Raw genomic sequence first — 21,698 nt, forward strand, 5'->3', positions numbered from 1 at the left:
ATTTTTCTCACATGACTTTTCCGAGAAATAGTTCTGGGAAAACAGCAGCCCCAAAAAAAAAGAAACGCATACGGACTGAAGCCACATCCCTTTTGGCCTATTTGTACGTGTTGTTAGCACGTTCTGTTGCTTTATGGCCGCTTTATTATGTAGCCGTGGGACCTAAGGGGAAGCTCACTTCCTTTTGGCCAGCATTTTCCAGCTTTCCGCAGCTTATGCATGCGTGTGTGTGTGTGCGTGTGTGCCGCGTTTGTTACTCGATATTATGGCGGCTATATAAAGACAAGTGTATACGCGATTATATTTTTAGCATCGCTCTACGTGCGTAACGTGTTAAAAATAAAACAAATTGCGTATACGCCGGTTGTGCTCGCCTATTGCAAAATGCCAGCAGCCACGCCTTCCCCTCCCCTCCCCATTTTGGGGCTTAATTAAATTGATTGAATTTGATTGCCAGCAGTGCCAACTTGGCAAAAGAGGATGCAATTATAGACTCCCTTGGCTCCAGTACCTGTCGATTTGCGATTTCAAATTTTCTCTTCTCCGGCAACACTGCAATTATGCAAATTTTTTTTTTTTTTTTTTGGCAGCTGCACTTGGAAAAGCTAGCAATTTCCCCGAAAATGCATTTCAAGTTGAATTAATAAAGCATTGCTGGAAAAGCAGCAGCAGCCAAGCCAAGGTGGAGGAGGAAAACTTGGTTTCCTCCATCATCGGGCGAAATGGAAATGTTTTGCGAATACCTAATGTGTTTATAATGCCAGAAACGTGCCAGCGTGCAGAAAGTTTAGCATGTCAAAGTAACAGCAGCAGAATGCAAGTCTCCAATAGATTATATATATATATATATGTAGATATCTTGCCTCGACTTCCGTCAGGAGCCTGTCTCATTAGCTTGTCTTGCCAATTTATGCATTCTAAGCAGTTTCACCCGGCCGCCAACTAAGATGCCATCATGACAATGAAAGCCAACCAGCCAACCTCATTTGCCTGGCAAAACAGTAGGGCGGAGGTGGGCTTTCATTTCATAATCACAACAACAAAACTTGGCTCAAAAGCTTGCGGCAAGCTGTCTGGAACAATGTCGGGGTCTCTTTCCAACGAACAATGCTTACTATGATGTACTTATAGTAACCGAATGGATTTAATGCCCAAATAGCCATGAATGAGGCTGCTTGCAACAAGGACAGGCGGCAGGCATGCGCATCTCGTATTTCCCGCTGCAAGGCAACTCGCATGCTCCACTTCAGGTGGCAAGCTGAGTTTCCGCAATCTTTCAAATCGCTTTTTTATTGTGTCAGAAGAAGGAAGAGTTTGCCTTTGTCAGCCACAAATCATTGGTAAAGATCTGTGGTGGGGGAATTGTAGAAACTGAGGATCAGGGGTGGGGATGGTTTGAGATATTTTTAAAGGGTTTTTGGAGAAATTTATGTAAGATTTCCCAGTCAATTGTTTTCCTAATTACAGTTTTCAGGCAATCTAAATTCTCATCTCATAAAATAGACTTCAATTTTGTAATATTTTCCAGAAGATTGCTTAATTATCATTCCAAAAATATGACATAAATTGAATTCTAAAATCTCGAAGCTATAAAAACTAGAATTTCCAGCAAAAATCTGTGGGGATTTGGTTGATTTGCGACCCCCCTTGAGAGTTGGCCCCTGCGATCTGTACTTTTTTAATGGGCTCGATGCTATCTTAAATGTTTATCGCAGACGATGCTCCGCTGGCTCTATCTCTCTGCCTCTCTCTTCCGCCATCTCCCCCTCTCTCTCTCTCTCCCTCTCTCTAATCAATTTCAAATGCTTTTCGGGGAGTTCGTGCCGGTCGCATTCAGTCGTTTGTTATCAGCATTTGGCAATCTTTTCTTTGAAATATTTTTCCATATGGCTGCCGCTTCATCTTGTCGAGATTAGGCCAAACAGCAACAACAATAAAAACCAGAAAACATCAAAAACAACAACAACAACAACAATGCGGCCTGTCAGCGGCCTTAAATATGTTTGCCAGCAACATGTTGCTTTACTTTCACACTTAAACAGCAGCAACATGTTGCTAAGACTCGTTTATTGCTGCAGGTCATGAGGCAGCCCATAAATTTGAAATATTGGAAAATATTCACAAGCACATACAACGATCCATTTCCAAGTGGAAAATGCATCCGTCTCTGGCACAAACATTTTCATTTCTATAATGGGGGAAAAGCGGGATAACCGAGACCAGACGTTGCAGTTCAATGACGAAGCTGATCGAATGATTATCGAGTGTTCTGTAGCTTGGTGGCTGTTTTATATATACACTCTCTTATTTTACTTCAGTTAATAATATATATTATCCATATTTCAAATTCAGTTCTATGTACTAAATGATTTATATAGTTTTTACTTTACCAAAAAGTTCCTTTTCTTTTCGAACTGTCACTGCATTCCAATCAAGACAATTTTTGTATGGCACTCGCAGCAACTCCCCAGGTCCCACCAGGCAGTTGACTAGCTGCACTCTGGAGCACTAACCACCCACCTATAACCACCACATTTGTGTTTCCCACACCCCCTCCCCCCCATCAAAAAGCCACCGCTCAGCTGCTTGCCACACATGAGATGGCACGTTTACGAATTTGAATTCAATTTGCGGTGCACTCCAAGGGGACTTTAGCCAGCGGGCCAGCGCTATGAACAGATGAACATGACCCACCCCAAAGAACCAACCATACAAACACCCACCCACCCATCGGGATGCCCCATGACCTTTGGCCATGTCTATTTTCGAGACGATTTCGTTTGGCCTGAACTTGAAAATGTATTTTCAGGCAGCCCTTTTGCCCCCTCCGTCAATGGATTTCGTTCTCAAATATTATTTATTTATATATGCCCTGGGCCAGAGCCACATCTTTGCTGGATGTCACAACATCTGTCCCTGAATGGGATATATATATGTATATATATTTATAGCCTGGCTAATTGCGCTCGACCTTTTGTTGCGGTTGGTTTGTTTCTGAATTTTTTATGAATTTACCATTTGCATGGTGGGCACCATATAAATGAATTATAAATGCATTTTTTTATGCAGATTAATTGAATCATTTTCAAGCTGGCTTTATTTAATTCGGTTAATGCATTAAAATTGCATTGAGCCTGTTGATTGCACAAAGTAAACGTCGATTGGCATATTCCATATTCCATATTAAACGCAGCCAAATCGAATTGTTCTATAAAGTAAACCAAAACCTCTATAAAAATCACCATAAATGTACTTTAAAAAGGAAAATGTTCTTTTCTCCCCCCCCTTGGCTATGTCACTTTGCCGGGCTAAAGAAGAAAAAAGAAAAGCAAAAAAAAACCATCAATCAGGTTGGCCAATTCATGGGCATTCAGAGCAGCCCGCACATGGAGTTGACATATTTTCCAACTTATTTGACAGCTGCTGGAATGCCAGTGACAATTTATCCACTTTAATCTCAGGTGTTGCATAATTTTGAAATAAATATGAGTAGCAACAGAATTTACACGACCATAATGGCTCTGATCTGCCATGAACATTATAATGTTATTCGGGCAATTTTCATGTTTCAGCATAAACATCAATCATTCAGTCCATCAATGTGCTGGCCAATGAAATCAAAAATACAAATTCTGCGAAAAGAATGGCCCAGCGAAAAGTCTAAACCAAATTCAGCAAACAGAAAACATGACAAAATTCCACAAAATAAATCAAATAAACTTTTGATGTCGAACAAATATATAATATATATATTTAAAGTAAGAAAGAGGAAAATGTATGACATAAATTTGAAAAAATAATCTTTAGAGACGTCAGCTAAATAGCCTCCAAGTAACCGAAGAAACAATTAATTGTCAATTAGCTAGGAGGGAGGCCTGTGTGGCAACAAGTGTTTGCCCTGCCCTTCTGCCGCATTTGAATACTTTTAAATGGAAAACCGTCTGAGTCTCGAATTGCTTTAAGGATGACTAATTTCAAGCTAAAAATAACCAAGAAAATTGCTGAGAAAATTGGCACGCTTCTCGTTTCTCGCTTACAAAGAAAAGAAAGAAAAGTTAAGACAGAAATGTTTACGCTGAAAAATTGAGGAAAAACTAAGGCAAAAATAAAAGTGTGAACCAATTAGCCCACTGAATTATGGTGAAGAGCCTTAAGGCTTATCGGAATATTTATAGTTGGCAAGATGTTTGCGGCTTGTAGAGCCAAAAAAGAAGGAATTTATATTTAAGTGAGTTTTGTGTTTATTTGGCCAACTAATGTTTCTAATAGAAGGAAAATCATTAAATGGAAACTCAAAATAGAAACTGATGAAATGGCAAAGTATAAGATTTTATATCTTATGCCTCTTAACAAATTAAATGTCTTTGGATTAGTCATCTAAAATCATTTTATAATATATTTTGCTAGACTTTCAGCAGTTCGTTTATCTGTCTTGTCTTTGTGTCAGCATTAAGATTAATGCACATTATTTCTGGCTCATCTTTAAGTGTTTTTTGGCCTTAAAGTTTTTTAATCTTTTTCAAAAGAAATGTCAGCAAAATCATCAGCATCATCATCGTCATCCTCCCCTCCAAATGCTTTAATCATAAATGCTAGAAAATATTCACGGACAGCTGGGGCAAGTATCCTGCCTGCCCATTTGCCTAAGTAAAGCCTCGGGGCACTGAGTTCTCTCTCTATATATCTATTTTTTTTTGGGCCTACCAAGACCCCCATATAAACACCCGTAAATAAGAGAAGTTTGCGGCTGCTGCCCTTTGGCTGATTTTATGATCATCCAGAGCTACCCAGCGACTGACATGCGAACTTCCGTTTCTCGGGGCAGGAAATGCAAATAAACAAAGGAGCTGCCTCCTTGGTCTTCTACTGTAGGGGAATTGATTTTTATGGGCCTTAAGTTTGGCATATATATACTATATATACTCATGCAACAGCCTTGCAAGAAACACTCTGGATTTGTTTATGGAACTGCCAAATGGCAAGGCCTCCCTCTCGACCATGAGAAGTTTTGCGGCATCTTTAATGGAACATTAGCATTGCGCAGACTAAAAAAAAAAAGTACAAAAAATATTATAACTTAAGCAGCAAGTTGATTATGCTTGATGGCCAAAGGCAGCCTGGGGGCGTGGCACATCACACAACGCTTTTTGTGCGATTTATTCGCCATTTCCCTCTGTTTTCTGTTTTTCTGTTTTTTCTGGATTCCCTTTTTTTATTTCGCCTTTTCGGGGTTTTTTATTTTAATGCGCCAGCATTAACAGCCCAAGAGTTTTGGCTTTTATTATTGCTCATTTGCACAGTAGTCCGTTGTCCTTGTGCATGGGGTAAAAAAGAAAAAAGAACAGAGAAAAGAACTGCGGAAAAGTGAGGAAAAGCGGGGTAACGACATTATGTTTATTTCACTCACAATGAGCGATGGCACTTTGGCCAAGCGGAAGTTCCTGGAGTGCTGAAACGATGTGAAATTTCCTTTCCGAGATTAAATAAGTTGGACAGATTGGCTTATTTGGTCAGGAAATATACACTTTCCTAAAGTCAAGTTATGTTTTCTTTACTTCTTCTTTGATGGAAATAATCCTTTAGTAAGCCTTTCTCATAACTTTATAACTTTGTGGAAAAAACCTTTTAAAAATTCCACTTTAAAGGGTATATCTTAGCATGCCTCTAGGCCTATTAATTTTCCAAATTTTTCCATTTGCCTTCTGAATGCAGAAGGTCTGCCGCTCTCTTATGGACGTAAAAGTTCATGAAAATTCAATAAGTTTTCCTTAAAATGAAGCTGGTTTTGCCAGCTTTTTTATTTGCCTTTTTCCTTGGCACTTTTCAAGCGGATTCCTACGCTTTGCCTTAACTGTTCTTGACTTTTTTTTTCTTCTTGTTGGCCGTTTCATAAGTTTTAATTAGCCGCATTTTATGCAAACGTATTTAAATCAACAAAAGAAGGCTGAAAATGAGGCCCACACGATAAGGCGGGGAAAAACTGACAGCATCGGGGTGTGAAAAGATGGAAAATCTGATTCTGGTGATGCAAGTTCGGTGAGAAAATCAATTAGTCTTTGGTTGAGTGGCCTCAACTCATTCCCAATCGACATGTGGGCGAGGCGGGGGCAGAGGCAGGTGGCAGATGCCAGAAGCTGGAGGAAGTGGCCTCTCTCATATCTGCAGTGCACTGTGCGCTGTTTCCGTTGTTCTTCGCCGCTTGTTTCCGTTTCCTGTCTGCATTGCAGATTCCCTAACTTCACCGGGTATGACCCCTCCCCCTACAATTCCACCTTCATCCATTCCTGATGACTTTTGTCCTTGTTCGCCTTCGGGCAAATATTGAAACAACTGATTAGTTTGAGTGAGCTCAACTTGTCCTGCTGCATGCATGTGTATTGCATAACCCCAAAGTGCAGAGGGAGAAATGATGGGGAAGTTTGTAAGGTGAAACGGGAAAAAATCTAAAAATAAAACTTAAGGTGTTCTTGCAAAGGTTTTGCTAGTCTTAGGAGGTGTAAAATCAAACATTTCTATAGAAAACCTTTCAGATTCTTGAACTCTTTCTCTCAGTGCATGAAAACATGCGTTTTTAGGGGGTGTCAGCCTGTGGCAAATCGGTTCTGAAAAGGATCAATTTGCTTATAATTATATGGCCATATATCGAACGAAATCGAAATTGTGAAATATTCATTGCTCACTCTAATTGTTCTAAACTAGCTGGCAGTTGGCCCAAAAATCGATCCCTGAAATATTCATATTTGTTTACCGAATATTGCCAACGAATGTGTATGCGTATGTATTGGTGTTTCCTGTTGGATTGCCCAGAAGTATGCAATGGTAAATTGCATTTTCTGTTTCTTTGTAATTATATTTGCCATGCAAATGCCATGTGTCTCGGTGACTCCAGTCCCAGGAGTTCGGCTAAACCATCTACCCTTCCTCCTTTCCCCCAAAAAACCAACCCTTTTAGACAAACTTAAATGACATTTGAGTTGCAGACTTTTCCTAATGGAATCACAATTTCCCAGCCTGCCAGCCTGCCAGCCACCCACTCACACATTCTCACACGAAAAGTTGGGCAAATAAATTTTTGTTGTCTTATTTAACTGCAAAGTTGAGCGCAAATACAACCGATCTGCTTGGGTGATGGTGGGCGGTGGGCGGTGGGTGTACACACTGTACAGCTTGTGGGCGTGGCAGTAAAACGTCGCACAAATTGGACTTAATCAAATTGCCAAAATGTTGACAACCGAAGGAACGAAAAGAATAAGAAATATTTTCCACGCCTCGACTTTTGTTTTTCGGCTTCAACTTTTCGCCAAAAGTCCTGCAAAAATAAAAGTTGTAGGCAAGAAAAATTGAAATGCCTTCATCTAGGTTTTTCTCGCGCTTTTCATGCTTGCTAAGAAGATAAACTTAAAGTTTGTTGAATTCTTAACTGAAGGTTGAATATGGTATATAATTTTCTTCGGTGTATTGATATTTTCTCTCTCTTTTCCCTGCAAGACATAAATTAATTAAATACTTAGCGATTGGCCTGCCAATAAATGGCCCATCTTGGCCAGAAGTAGACCACACAAATACAAATAGGAAAATCAAGTGTGTGCCGAAGGAAAATCCTTTGGCAATTCCATTTAACAGCAATTTATTGTTCGAGAGGCTTTTGTGCAAAAGCCAGGCTGACCTAGAAATTATGCAGACTGCTAAAGTTGTGCAAGAACTTTGCCATTCGGCTAATTGAGTTGCTGTGCTGCAGGTGGAACCCTGCGAACTGCGAACTGCGAACAACAATGAAAGTCAATTAAGTGGCTAAGCCAGGGAAAACATCTTCATTATGCCCGGCGATTTGAATAAGCGCTAAAAATTCATTTCGAGTGACCCAATTAACAAGAAACAGCAGCAAGTAAAATCGCATTAGGCGTTTAATTACAGTGTTCCTGGTAACAATGGTCTACTTGCCTTCTTTCTATCTCTTTCTAATTGTCTCTGGCTGTCCCTTTCTTATCCTGGTTGCCACTTCCGCTGCTAACAAGCATATCCTTTCCGGCCAGTCTCTGTAAAAGGTTTCTAGCACTTTGCCTTTGGCCCTTCCTTTCCCTTAGAAAAACATGTTTTTTTTTCTCTCTCTACATTTTTGCAGATTGTTAGCTGGGAAAGTCTTTGTTTTCCACTGTTTGTTTGCATTCATTCATCGGCGGCTAGTCGTGTTTTTGTATATTGAGTGGCACTCCATTGTTGACCCGCTTGGGCAACACCACCTACATACTGTATGCACGCACTGCAGCTGCCCCTCTTAACTGGGTCAGCCTTACGCATTAGGGTGGCTCTGTTTTGGGGCAGTCACTAGAAATGATTTAACAGAAAGCATGAACTGTGTTACTCTTAAGTTTAGGTGGGGTATAGTGAGCTAATGTCAATCAAAAACCATTTTTTCTCTTCCCAAAACCAATCGACTCCCCCTACCCCCTTTGCACATGTGAAAAGATTAAAAATGGACATCACAGTGCCATTCCGAATCGCGATGACTCCACCCGAGATCATCTGAATGGAAAGTGCATCATGGCCTCGGCCAGAGAAAGAGATTGAGTAACCAAATGGAAAGGGGGCGGCAAATGGAGTCCCGCAACTGGGGAATAGATTTAATTGGGAATTTAACAATTGCGGAACCGGTCGTCGACGAAGGTCCCCTCAGGGGAATAAGCGACAACTCCGGGATGACTTCTCCCTTACCCAACCCACCCCCTCCCCCCTCCAATCTGCATTGGAAATGACCCCAAAATGTGTCTGATTAGCCATTCGACATGTGGCTCGTGTCTGCCGCTTTGCACTTCGATAAACAAGCAAAGCGGGCCAAATTGATGAGCCTAATTGGCTTGCAACGAAACCATTGCCAGCGGCAAAATGCAGTCATGTATCGGCTATATATATCTATATATCTATATATATATATGTTACTGCCAATGGATTCGCACATATTTATATGCGTGGGCTGGCGCAGGCAAACACAACAACTTCATTAATGGGTGAAACAACAACGTCCCCGTTTTTGCCGGCTGATTGACTGATTATGGTCAAGTGGTTGACTGCATAGTGTGTTGGCCACTATCAACTATCAACGGCAAGTGCCCCCCTCGCCTACCCTCCTAAATGTTTATTAATTATCGTGCGCATATTTCAGATATATATATATACTATATATCCACACGCCGTCGTTAAATTGGGAATATTTTATGCTTGGTGTTAATTTTTATTTTCGCGTTTTTCGCATCTTGTTTTTTTCCTCCCCTCCTCCTCTCTCCTCTCCGCGTTTTTATTTTATTTTTATGAACGCTTTGCGATCGCATTTTGTTTGGCTTAATTGCGCGTGGCGTGCATACGTGGCGTATGCGTTATGCGACTCGTGCCCGCCGCAATGCATTGCTCATACGCACTGGCGTACACAGCTAGCCGTCCGCTTCGAACGAAAATCAACATGCTAAAAGCTGAAATATTTCTGCCAACTGAACACAATTTTGTTGTGTGTTTGCATATCGAATGTTCCAATGCATATTTTATTTTTAGTTTCAAGGAGGAGAAAAAGTTGCATGAAATTGGAGGGGGCGTTTGGTCAGCTGGAAATAGTTACCAAGATTAGCCGGAGGACAGACCAAGAAAGCTTACCTAAAAAGAAAAGTAAAGGAAAAATTGTTAGAAATATGGTTTTTACTTGCAATTTGGTATTAAAATAATGTTTTTGTTAATCAAAGGTTTAGGAAGTTAAATTGCTAACTTCATCTGTCTTTCTAGAAAAATTCCTTAACCTTAAGGCAGATTTTCATGATATATATTTGTAAATAAAATACAAGTATATATTTCTAGCCAAGCTGTTAGCACTTGCAGATCAATCTTCCCCTTGTTATCTCCCATCTTGTTTGCTAAACAATTTTTTTCCTGTCACATTTCCGCTAAGCAAACTCAAATTAAGCGCATCATAAGAAGCCGTCTTCGCTCTAAAGATCTATTCTTTTCGCAGCTTCTCAGCCAGTTGGCAACGTGGCAAACAAATGACTTTTTGTCAGCTGAACAATGCTCGAGAAAAATCTATGGCAGCAGCAGCAGCGGCAGTGGGAAAAATTCTCGCACTGGATTAGCAATGCGGCAACAAGGGGTTAACAGGAGGGGTTTCCCGAGGCGGGCGGAGTTAAATTGCAAAGCAGCTGCACAAAGCAAATGAAACTAACAAAAATAAATGCACAACAAAATGAGGGGTGGAATGGGGGATGTTTCTTTCGGGGGGGCGTGAGGAGGTAAGTGTGTGTGTGTGTGTGTGTGAGGAAAACACACATTTTTTGCTTGGCGCACATATTTCAGTCTCTTTTTTTTCTGCCTTCTTTACTCCGCATTTTCGCGTTTCCTTCTGCTGCAGAATTTTCCGCCAACTTTTTCTACATGCACATGGAACTTGCTCAGGGAAATTACATTTTAAACGGGAAATGCAAGCCCTTTTAGCAGTCGACTTGTCCCTCTTTAATAACTAATTTGACAAAAAAGAGAACAGCAGAGAGAGAGGATCAAATAAATTTATTTATAATTCGCCTAAGGCCAAAATCAATTTTCCATTAAATTGTTTAGCAAATCATTGACCGAACTCTAATTGAAAAAAAAAAAGGAACAAACAGGCCACAAATATGAATTCCATTTGCCACAATAATTTCGAGAGAGAGAGCAGAGGAAATGAGGAGCCTCGGATTGTTTGCAATTTGCATAAATAGCGGACAGCCCTCGAGGGCTAAATGGAATTTTTGGGAAGAGCAAAGAGAAGCAGCATCCTGTACTGGTTGAGCAGGGGAGAAAAAAAAAAGATTTATGAGCCCGGACGATTGAACAAGCGGCGCCAATTTATGCCGGAAATTTTTCGGCATATTTTTGGTATTTTCATTGAAATTGAAAACATATTAAATGTACATTAATTTCACATGTCATAAGTCTGAGGGCGCTGAAGAGGAAGTCGCCGCCCCCAAGGCCGGAAATATGATGGATGGAGTTTAGAACATTCCAATGAGTGCTGACGGAAATGTTTTTAATATTAAACGAGTGTTTTTATGGGAATCATATGTTCAATCTTGGAGTTTACAAAAGAAACAAAAGTAATTGAAATTTTATAATTTTTTAAAGATTTTGTTCTTGGAAGGGAGTTAAGTAGCAAAAACTAAAGTTAACCCATTTTTGGGATTTGATATAATAAGATATTTGAGTATTAAATATGTTTTATTTTATAAAAGTTATAACAGGTGTTTATGTTTAAGTTATGAATTAACAATTAATTTACGACGCTAAAACTTTTCTTGTGCTTCTTCTTGTGCTACTTTTCTTAGTGCTTGTCCTTTCTCACGGGCTGTTCGATACACGACCGTTATCGATATTCGTAGGGCTGCCAACTGATGTGCATAGCTCCACCTCACATATAGGGAGGCCCATGGAAGATATGAGTTTTAAAATCGCTAAAGAAAATATCAATATTTCCCAATTTTCTTCAAGCGTAAACTTAACCATTTCGTTAACCGCAAAGCTTCTACTAAATATCATTCGAAATGTCAAAGTCAAAATTATCGATAGCTCAAAAAGCAAACGCTAAATGGGCCAACCCTGTATATTAATAAAGAAGCCTTAAGATTGATTTGATTTCATTTCCCAGTAACTTTTCGCTAGTCTTGATCTTTATTCCTTAAAGTTAGTCATGGGATTCTTAGAAATTCTTGCTAATTAAATTGCAACTGTAAGTTAACTTGGCTTAAAGTGTCTCTCATTCTCTCTGATAAGATTGCATAAGCAGATTAGGTACTCAAGCTAAGCAAATACATGAATGAGTAATGGCACAAAGCTTGCCTGCAGTTTAAACTATTACTAATGCAATAATAATTAGGTTAAACTAAGCTTATTAAACTACAGAACTTCCCACTAATTAAGTTAAGAATTTGTCGCACTTTTTCCTAGATAAAATTTCAGTTAAACATGAAAGTTAGTTTATCTTATCAACTTAGAATGAGCACACTAACTACCTGAAACCTTACTTTTCCCTGTTATCTCGTTGAGTGTCTCGGGTTAAGTAAGATGGTTTCCCATCACAAGTTCAACCTTATCAGGTGGCTCGTCATCATCGACTATGTCAACGCCATCTTGGCCATAATCATTTTGCATATTTATGGTGTTTTCATTTACCGGCGCAATAGAATTTATAATGAGACACCGGCTGGGCTGGGCTAGGCTGTTGGCCTGAGAAACTGGCCTAATGTATTACATCATTAATTCCAAGCAGCCGAAATTCATCAAGGGAGCAGCGATAAATAAGCCAAGTTGATTAATTTCGTTGAACTTTAAGACTGACTTTATCACTACTTCCCACTAGGATTGGCTTAATTACAAATATCATTTTTAACACTTCGAAAGGCAAATAAATAAACTTGTTTTTATGTTTTCGATCAAAATCAAAGCAAAATCGGCGCTCAAATAAAAGGTCTACAACCATCAATTGTCTTGGCCCGCCGACAACATTGTCTCCAAAAGTTCTGGCGTCAGAAATTAATCCAATACGAAAGCCTATATATATTTTTTTTGTTGATTTTTTATTAGATTTGTTTTCTTTCTTTGGCGAGCACATAATTTATTTGATTTCCTGAGCACGATCGCTTGTGATAAGGGGTCTCCAGAACAGGGCATTTCTCGCCTCCCTTGTTATAGTTCTGTTTGTTTAGTTTTTTACTCGTTTTTTATTCGTTTTTTACTCTTTTTTTTCGTGCTCCCCCCAGCAACATGATCTTGTATATTTCGCATTCCAGACGCACAATAAACTCGAAAGTTTTGGATTTTTTTTTTTTTTTGCTTTGCTGTTTTTCTGAAGAGGCTTTTGAGAGGTTTTGGCTTCAGCCTAATTGGCATTTTCAACGCGTCTCCCTCTCCGCTGCCCTGACAAGCTGCCTCAACGCACCCAAAACATATTTTATATGGTTTCGCCTTATTGTTCTTGACAATTTTTGCATGTCGAAGAAAAAACTTTTTTCCATCGCTTTCTTTTGCCAAAAAAAACAGAAGAAGAAACGACGACGAGTGTCTCTGTGCCTGTGCAATCATAATGGTGCCATATCTCACCGATTTGAGTCGGGCATATATATTCCATAGTCGGGGCTGGGTGAAGCCATAACAACTGATTTTACGAGTATGTTAGCAATTTGAAAGTTTCTCGATTTGTTATGGGCAGAGCGAAGCTCTTAAAGGTGTGCGAACGAGGAGATTATGATGTAATTCATGCCAAGTCGAAGCTTGGGTGTTGCCAATTCCGATGAGTACGAATTTGGAAAATCAAATATTATAAATTCATGGGGATAAAGTCATCGAGGGGCTCTCTAAAGTACAAGCTAAGCTTTTTATAACAGCTTTTTTTGGGGTCTAAAAAGAAGCCGAAGTCCAATAAAATGGGAATATATGAAATTTAAGTAAGGATTTTTATGGTTTTAATGGGTTTTCTGAGAAATCAAGACCAAAAAATGATTAAGTTCTAACCCTTAACTGCCTTGAAACTAACTTCTTATTTTGATTTCTCACTCGTCTGGTAGTGGCCCACGGTAGTGCCTTCAAAATGTGTTGAGGTCAGCTTGAAAAGAGTTCACAAAATTCGTAAAATCATGAATTCCCCCGCCATTACAACACATTCTTACAGCCCTGTACTTTGCCCCGTTACAGTGAAAGACATAAAAAAAAAAGTCAGGAAAACGTTCGCAGAATGACACTTCAGTTTAATGAACTGGCGATTCGCGACAGTCTCAAGAGCAAAAAAATAAAAAATAAAGCAAAAAAACCAAACTGAACTCAAATGTCAAAGTCAGCGAATCCCAACAAGCAAAGAACCCCGGGATCCCATTACCAGGGCCCAAATCGTGGCAATTCCCGAGTCAACTCCACCTAACTGCGCATAATTAAGAGTAAAAACCGCAGAAAAGAAAACAATTTGTTGCCCCATGGAAGTTGTCAACGGGTTTGAGCCCTGTGGTTGCCTCTTTTTTTGGTGGATTTTGTTTGGCCCGTCAGTTTGGCCAAATTATCAGCATGTGCGTGACTTTCTGGCCAGAAACAACCTTTCTGCCGCTGCAGTTCGATGGGCGGATTTCACTTTGAATATTGCGAGTACCACCTACAAGGGTACAAGAACAGCAAACCAAAATCTAGGGGTTTCAGCTGGCCATCAAAAACGCAGCTGGAAAGCCAACAAACATCGACTTAATTAGGAAACCGGCCTTCTGTTGCAGCTTCAAAAGGAAAATATTTAATGAAAAGAGGAAAACTCCTGCCGCTGGTGGTGCTAGAGGGTTTAACCTTTAACCTTGAATAACATTTTCTGTATTAATTTTAAAAATTAAATAAATTATTATTTAAGTGAAATCAAATAAGGCCCTAAACTAGCATAGAAAATATAGCTAACAAAAAAAGTAACCTTTAAAAAAAATCTCATTAACCCATAGAAGTACAAACTTACACCCATAAAACCCTGCCCAGGGTTAAATGGAGTCTGGCAACGGGGCGTATGCGCAATGGCGCAATACCAAGCACAAAGGCTAGCAAAGAGTGAAACTTTTTTTTTTTTCGGTTGGCGAGCCTTATAATAGGCTGCCGCCATTGAATGGCGCCCGGGTCAAGGCCGAGCCAGAGAATTACCACTCAGCCCCCACCAGACAGGAAGTGGAACTACAGCACTTAGCCTCTGTTAACCCTACGAGCATCAAATGCCAAAGCCATTCGGATCGATTAGATTGCCAGCGATTTATAAACAAAATTGCGAACAGAAAACACAAGCTGAATTACGGTCGTAAAGCATTCTAGAGGAGAGCTGCTGCTCCGTTTTGATGCTCCTTCAATCAGCGAAATTAAAGCTATCGCTAAGGCAGACGCCGTCTGGCCGTCGATTTGCCAGCCTAATGTCAACAATTTAAAATGCATCGACATGACAGCCATCGATTCTCAAGCGCCAGCCAGCCTCAATCGCCTCATCATTGAGCCAGGAAAAACTGAACTGAGCTAAGCTGAGCTAAGCTGAGCCCACTTCTCGGGTGTGTTGTTGCCTTCTTAATGCTTAGCTATTTATTCACAAATTGATTTTTATTACAGAATATATGGCTTATAATTTGCCACAAATAAATATTCAAATTTTTGTTTTTGTAATGGTTGGCCATCAAAAAAACTTAATGAATGAGTGCCGTCATCAAGTGAGATAAATGAAGTGGTAGCTGTGTTAATAAATAGTTTACGATGATCTGGGATAAGGCTGTGGTCGGGAAAACACTTGAGTTCGAATAAAAAAGCGATATAGTAACACGTTCTTTTACAAATCAACTAAATAAATCTTTCTGTTTTAATTTAAATGGTTTTTAAAAAGATCTCTATATATTAATTATTTCTATGAGTCATGTTATCTTTTCAATTATTCTGGATAAGACAAGAATCTTCCAGAACTTTTCCCCCTAAAAAATTGAACTAATTACTAGAGCAGTAAGAGCAATTCCGCCATTCCTTCCATTTCTTCGATCGTTTCAAAGTCAAGTGGCCCGCCAGTCCAAACTATACAAAAATCCCATTAAGTCATTATTCCCTATACTATACATATATACATCTTATATATATAGAACACTTTAGTGGGGTAGCAAAGGGAAAGCATAATATGTTTTCTATGTGCTCCAGTGACCGCTAATCTAATCTAGGCTTATCTATTTGAACAGCAGAAGTGGCAACCACACTGGCGGAATGTTCCTGAGTTTGCCGCACATGAGAATAAGTTTTTAAGCGATCGCTTAGATGGCATAAAAGAAACACCTGAGGGCAGAATGTACACGTATACAGGTAAGTGGGTGGCTGAAGCTCATGCAATTAGCAGAAATTGCAAATTAATAATCATGTCTCGTGTGGATAACAAGGACAAAAGCTAACACACACGACACCCACTTAATACAAGGTGTATATACGTATATGTACATATGTATGTATGAACAGGGGGCAGAAGGTTGAAAAGGGAGGGGGAGAGGGGGGCAGAATGAGTGGGTGGGTGGTCTAAAAGCCATAACAATTTGCAAGCGTATGAAAAATGTATGCGGAGCAAACTTTAAATTCATTACACACACGCAAAGTCAGCAGCAGCAGGAAAGGAGGTGGAGGAGATGGTAGATGAACACACTAAAAAATCTCCAAAAAATACTACAAAATTTAATTGGTATTTTTAAGATATGAAACTGTAAGTCAATTTTGTTCTGATTTTTTATCGATAATGAAATCTCTGCCTAGTATTGTTGGACAGTATTTTTTATGATAGCTTCTATGATCTATTATAAGACTATTAAGATCAAAGTTTCCCTTATCATTAAAATATGAAAATTAAAAAAACACATGAAATTTATTTCAGTGCAAAGAGTGAGGTTATAAAGATGAGTAAATGGGGCAGGAGAAAGGTGACAACTTTTCCACATGCTACTATATGGAACATGGACACGGGCAGGCCAAGCAGTTTGTTTAAACTGCGGTCGCTTGCCAGGATGTGGAAATACCACACCCACACGAATGCATAACCATTTTCACTTGCGTGTGTGTTAGCACTTTCAATAAGTTCTCACAAACACACACACACACACACACACGTACGTACGCCTGGTTGTGGGTGGCCCTGCCTCAACCTCTTTTCTGGTAATTTGAAAAAATTTTCGTGCCTTGCTTCTATTTACGCTTTTATCTCTGTGGCACATTTACCAAAAAAAGAACCCCCTCTCCCTGCACACTGTTTTATACAATTTGTATTTCTTCATTTCTATTTGCTAGCTTTATCCGCATTTTCTTCATTATGTGAGAGTGTCTGTATTTCTTTTTGTGTAAGTACACTGAGAGAAATGCAGTTGCTTAGGGGAAGGTTTCAGTCTTGAAGCTTAGAAACAGAATTTGTTTATAAGAAATTTGGTTAACATCATTAAAGTATCATATGCTCCTCTAAGTCATAGATTTCTTATTCTAATTCACTTTCTATTTCTCTCACTGTGTTCATATTAACCTTGGGCAGGGCATTAAAACCGTGCCAAGTGTCGAAGGCAGGCCCCCGAGTTGGCCCAAAGCAGAGCAGCCGGACAACTGGACATTTATTGAAGGATCCACCCTCGTTCCGCCCCTCCTTTTCGGCCACCTGAATCGTTGGCTGACTCATTTAAAATTCGGCAAGGTGTGTTCATGTGTGAGTGGGCTTGAAATCCAAGCTACTGGCCCATTTTGTGTGTCCCTTATTTCTTTCTTTGGCTCCAAATGCTCTTTCTCCTCCTTCACCTTCCACTTTTCCTTCTCTTCTTCTCAGCTAACTTCCCCTCGTTTTGCCCCATATCTTTTTCTACCTTGGCTTTTTCGTGTTTATCTCACTGAACTGTTGCATTTTTTATGCCATTTTATTCCATTTTTATTTTTATGCTCTGCCAAATGTTTTTTCTGTCCTTTTTTTCGGTCTTCTCACTTTTTTGTTATGTTTTTTTTTTCCTTCGTTGCCGTCTCGCATTCTCACATGCCCTGCACATGAAGTGCTGGAAAGTAGATCAATTTTTGTCTCAGTGGAGTGGGAAATGGTGTTCTTTCGAGTTTTTGATAGTTCTAAGGGGAGGTGTAGGTACTGTGTTTTTTCATGAAAAATTTTCCTGAAATATTTGAATAATTTAATATTTATAATATAGCTACAGCTGCCTACTCTTCTTCATTGTTTTACCAAGTTTTTAAATAATAAAATAATTGATAAACTTAACATGAAAAAGAATAGCCAATAAGTTATTACTTAACCCATATTAAATCTTTTTCCAAAAAGCCTAAAACCAATATCTTAATCGAACAAATAGCCCTAGAATACTTCCCATAATATATTACCCATCTCCAGGGTAATCCCTGCCTCGACTAATCCCCACTAAGAACTCCACTGTCCTCTACCTAAGACCCGCCTTTTGTGCTGGCTAATGTCTATTTTCTTGTATTTTGGTTTCTTTTTCTGCATTTCGGCATTTTATGATATCCCAGCGCGCATTTCTGTCGTTTCTGAGTGCAGGGCTTTGTTTTCCTTTTTCTTCGGGATATTTCGTTCTGTTTTTTTGGTTTTTTTGGGTTTTTATTTTTTATGCTGAAGAAAGCAATGTATTTTTAGTGGGTTCTGCTAAACGTCTAAAAATATGCGCCACGTCGAGCACCTGAGTGGCATAGTGAGGGGTAGGAATACGGTTCGCTCTTTTATTTATGACCCTCGAAAAGAGATTCGTGCATTTGGCTTAAATCTCCCAGGAGCAGGCTGCTCCGTTGAAGGTCATCGTTGGTCACGTACCCATACTCCACCTCCTCCTCCCTGCTCTTCCAATTTGAAAGAAAAAAAAAAAGTAAAACCAAATCGATTTTAACGATTATTATTTCTTGGCTTTTGCAAGTTGTCAGCTTAGTCACACTCACTAACTCACTCGCTCACTCCACAGCTTATGAATATGAAATGCATTCGCACGGTTGGCGAAAAATAAAACAAATTGCATGAAAATAAATACAAAAAGTAATACTTGTGATTGACAAAAGTGTGGCAAGGACATTTAGCCAGCAGCGAGCAGCGAGCAGCTCTGACGACATTGCCACATTAACGTTAATTGATGACCAAGTCTTGACCACCGCCCTTTATACAATGTCCACTGTCCAGTTCGCAGTTCCCATTGCCCATTGCCCATTGCCCTGTGACAGCTCATTAATAAGCGGATTTGAGCATGTCCTTTGGCCTTCGCTTTGTGTTGACGAGCTAATCTACTGCATAAATCTACAGTTTTGTTAACAATTCCAACAAGAGCACAGATAGCCAACAAAGTAATACAACAAAAAAGGCCAATAAAAAGATCCCTCGAGTGGCAACCAAATGCACGGCCAAAAAAAATCTAAAACACAATTTTGCTAATCAAACAAATTAGTTACCATCTCCGGCTTATCATTGTGACATTTCATAATGCCGGTAAAAGTATTTTTAGCCTTCTTTAACTTTCAGTAGACATATTTATTACCAAATCTGATTTAGTTTTTTTTAGTTTATAACACATTTTTAATTAAGGTTAGCTTGTCTTTGGAAAAGTTAAGAAAATCAGATTAAAATGTCTTACAAATTAGAAATATTCTAGGAGACATTTTTAGATAGCTAGCAGTGACGACAGATATTTATTAAAGTAATTAAAATTTAATATTATTTATATAGATTTTTACGATCTTAATTAAATGCATATTTTTAGATAGAACATTTATGACTAACACTTCTCCGATTAAGTTGACTTTTATTAAACAGAAACATTTAATTTGTGATTTATGGTAGTATAAAATCCTAATTAAATCAGTATTATTATCGAGCCATCTTTATCTTTTTGAGATTTAAAAATGTTTTTAAAAAACCAAAAAAAAACCGCATGTTGCCAAGTAATAATAAATTAATCATAAAACCTTTTAACGATTGATCATTTTTATGGTCACTGATAAGCCGAAATTTCTTTAAAAGGAAAATTACTGATATGAAAAAGTCAACACGCGCTGACATTAACCAACTAATGTTTCTTGCCGTGTGGCAATCAAGCGGGTCAGAGTTGAGCCAAGGGTCGTGGGAGTGGCAACATCATTGGGGCAGGTCTTGGCACTTAATTAGAATTGCCACCGAATAGAATAGAAAAGTTCGAGAGAGAATGGGATAATTTATGCAGACGAAAGGAAATGGACAAGCATAAAATATATACCACAGATAGATATATACTCCCATCGGGTTATGCAAATACCTCAGCGAATATCCAGAAATCGAATCAGAAATCGTTCGAGTTAATTGTACCACTTCTTGTTTGATTTTCACTTAGCCAGTCTTACTTTTTTCTTAGCCGGCGAGCCACTTACCTTTTCTTAGATGTTCGCAAACAATTTGAAATGCAAATAGGCAGAACTCCCTGCTTTCCAAGCGCTCACTTCACCAAGCTGGCCCGTTGCCAAATATATATATATATATATATATCAACTTTGTATATAGATTTCTTTCGGTTTCCGCAAGTGACAGACTGTCCGATTTCGCGAACACACGGTAAATATTGAAACTTGATATTTAGTTTTGGGCCCAAAATCAAGCCAATTAGCGGGCTTTTGGCCGGCTGTTTAACAAACACACGGAGTCGATTTCGGAATCGGATTCGGAATAGGAATAGAGGAATATAGGGAATCGGTATTAGGGGTAATCGAAGAAGGTGTTAGTCTATCTAACCGGCACGACCGACTATTTTCACCTGCCAAGAAGTTGCACTTGCTGACAAATTGAAACAATCGCACTTGTTGTTGTCGTTCGGTGTTTTGAGTCTGAGATAGATAGTTTCGCTTTTTTGGCCAACTACTTCTAACGGCCAAGAGATTCGTTACGAGTGCCGGCAGTTTTTGTTAAACGCTGCTACCGCTGCTGGAAAACGCGACTGTTCGCCACGAACGGAAAATTGCGACTGGCAATCGCGAAAGCAAACGCAAAGCTCGCTGCTGCCGGCTTGCCAGAAAGCCGAAACTCGCCAAGTTGCTGCTCAGTGTTGTGACGTAGCTGTTGTGTGATGCTGTTGTTGCCAAGAGAGAGAGGTAAGAGAGAGTGAGGTGCACTGGGAAAAAAGTAGCTTACAGAGCTTTACATAGTAACATTACTACTTTTACTGCTTATGGTATTGAAAAATAATCTTTAAACGCTATAAAATCAAAAATAAAAAATGAAATAAATAACAAGTAATCTTAAAACTCTGTTTATAACCTCCAAGTTTTCCTAAGTGAAGAGAGCATTAAATCAGAGCCTACGCTCCTCACTGCTCCAAAAACATAAAGAGCAAGAGATAAAGATTCACTCTTTTGCAAAATTGCCGGCTCCGCTTGGCAACATGTTTTTATTTGTTAAATGCTCCCCCACATGCTTAGCAACATGTTGACTAGAGAAGTTTGGCGCGCTTTTATTTATTTGAAGTTTACTACGCTAATTTGAGTTGTATTGCTGACGCCTGGTGCCCCCTTTAATTGCTGATGCCTGATTTATAATTTATACAGTTGATTTTATTTTAGTTTCGCTTTAGATTTTCGTTTTGTTTGGCTTTGCCGCTCGCCGCTTGCTTATTTATAAAGACATTTAAATTTATGGGCGCCGAGTTTTTGCATGAGATCAGAGTGCTTGGCCCAGTTAAATTTATGGGCGCAACGGGTGCGTCTTGTCTCTAGAAAAGAAAACAAAACTAAAACTGTATGTTTCAAATAGGAGCAGAGCAATAAACCGAATTCTTTTTGTTGCCCAACACAGAAAGTGTTGCCAGCGGCCTACAGTGTTTACTTTCTGCGGCTCAGTCAACCTGAAAATGTTCTGAGATTTAAGGGAAAAGCAGAAAAGAAAATGATGAAGAATACTAAAATGAAAATTCCTGACCACATTCAATGCAAACACAAAATGACGCCATCTGTCTGCCGGTGCCGCCCATATTTATAAACAATTACGTAGATCAGCGTGGCAGCGTTAATGAATCATGCCCAAAGGTCTTGTGAAATTTGCATTTTAATACAGAAGTTTTCTCGGAAAATTTTTATATATTTAATTTCTTAAAATTGTAAAAGACTAATCCTATTCATTAGCTGCCAAAGTTTGAAGAACTTTTCCTAAGACTTTAACAAGTGTGAAAACGAAA

General features: G+C 39.2%; 1 protein-coding gene across 2 annotated transcripts in view; it reads right to left on the minus strand.

Moving 5' to 3' along the window:
* Window positions 1-20,494, minus strand: part of LOC108114232 (trichohyalin) — a 44,310-nt gene extending 23,816 nt beyond the window's left edge. For both annotated transcript variants that reach the window (XM_017225104.2, XM_017225103.2), the window contains exon 1: window positions 19,906-20,494. The gene's annotated coding sequence lies outside the window, so the exon portion shown is untranslated. The remainder of the gene's footprint in view (window positions 1-19,905) is intronic.
* Between the last annotated feature and the right edge of the window lie 1,204 nt (window positions 20,495-21,698).

This window comes from Drosophila eugracilis, unplaced genomic scaffold (genome assembly GCF_018153835.1).
Source record: "Drosophila eugracilis isolate 14026-0451.02 unplaced genomic scaffold, ASM1815383v1 contig_2154, whole genome shotgun sequence".
NCBI lineage: Eukaryota > Metazoa > Arthropoda > Insecta > Diptera > Drosophilidae > Drosophila > Drosophila eugracilis.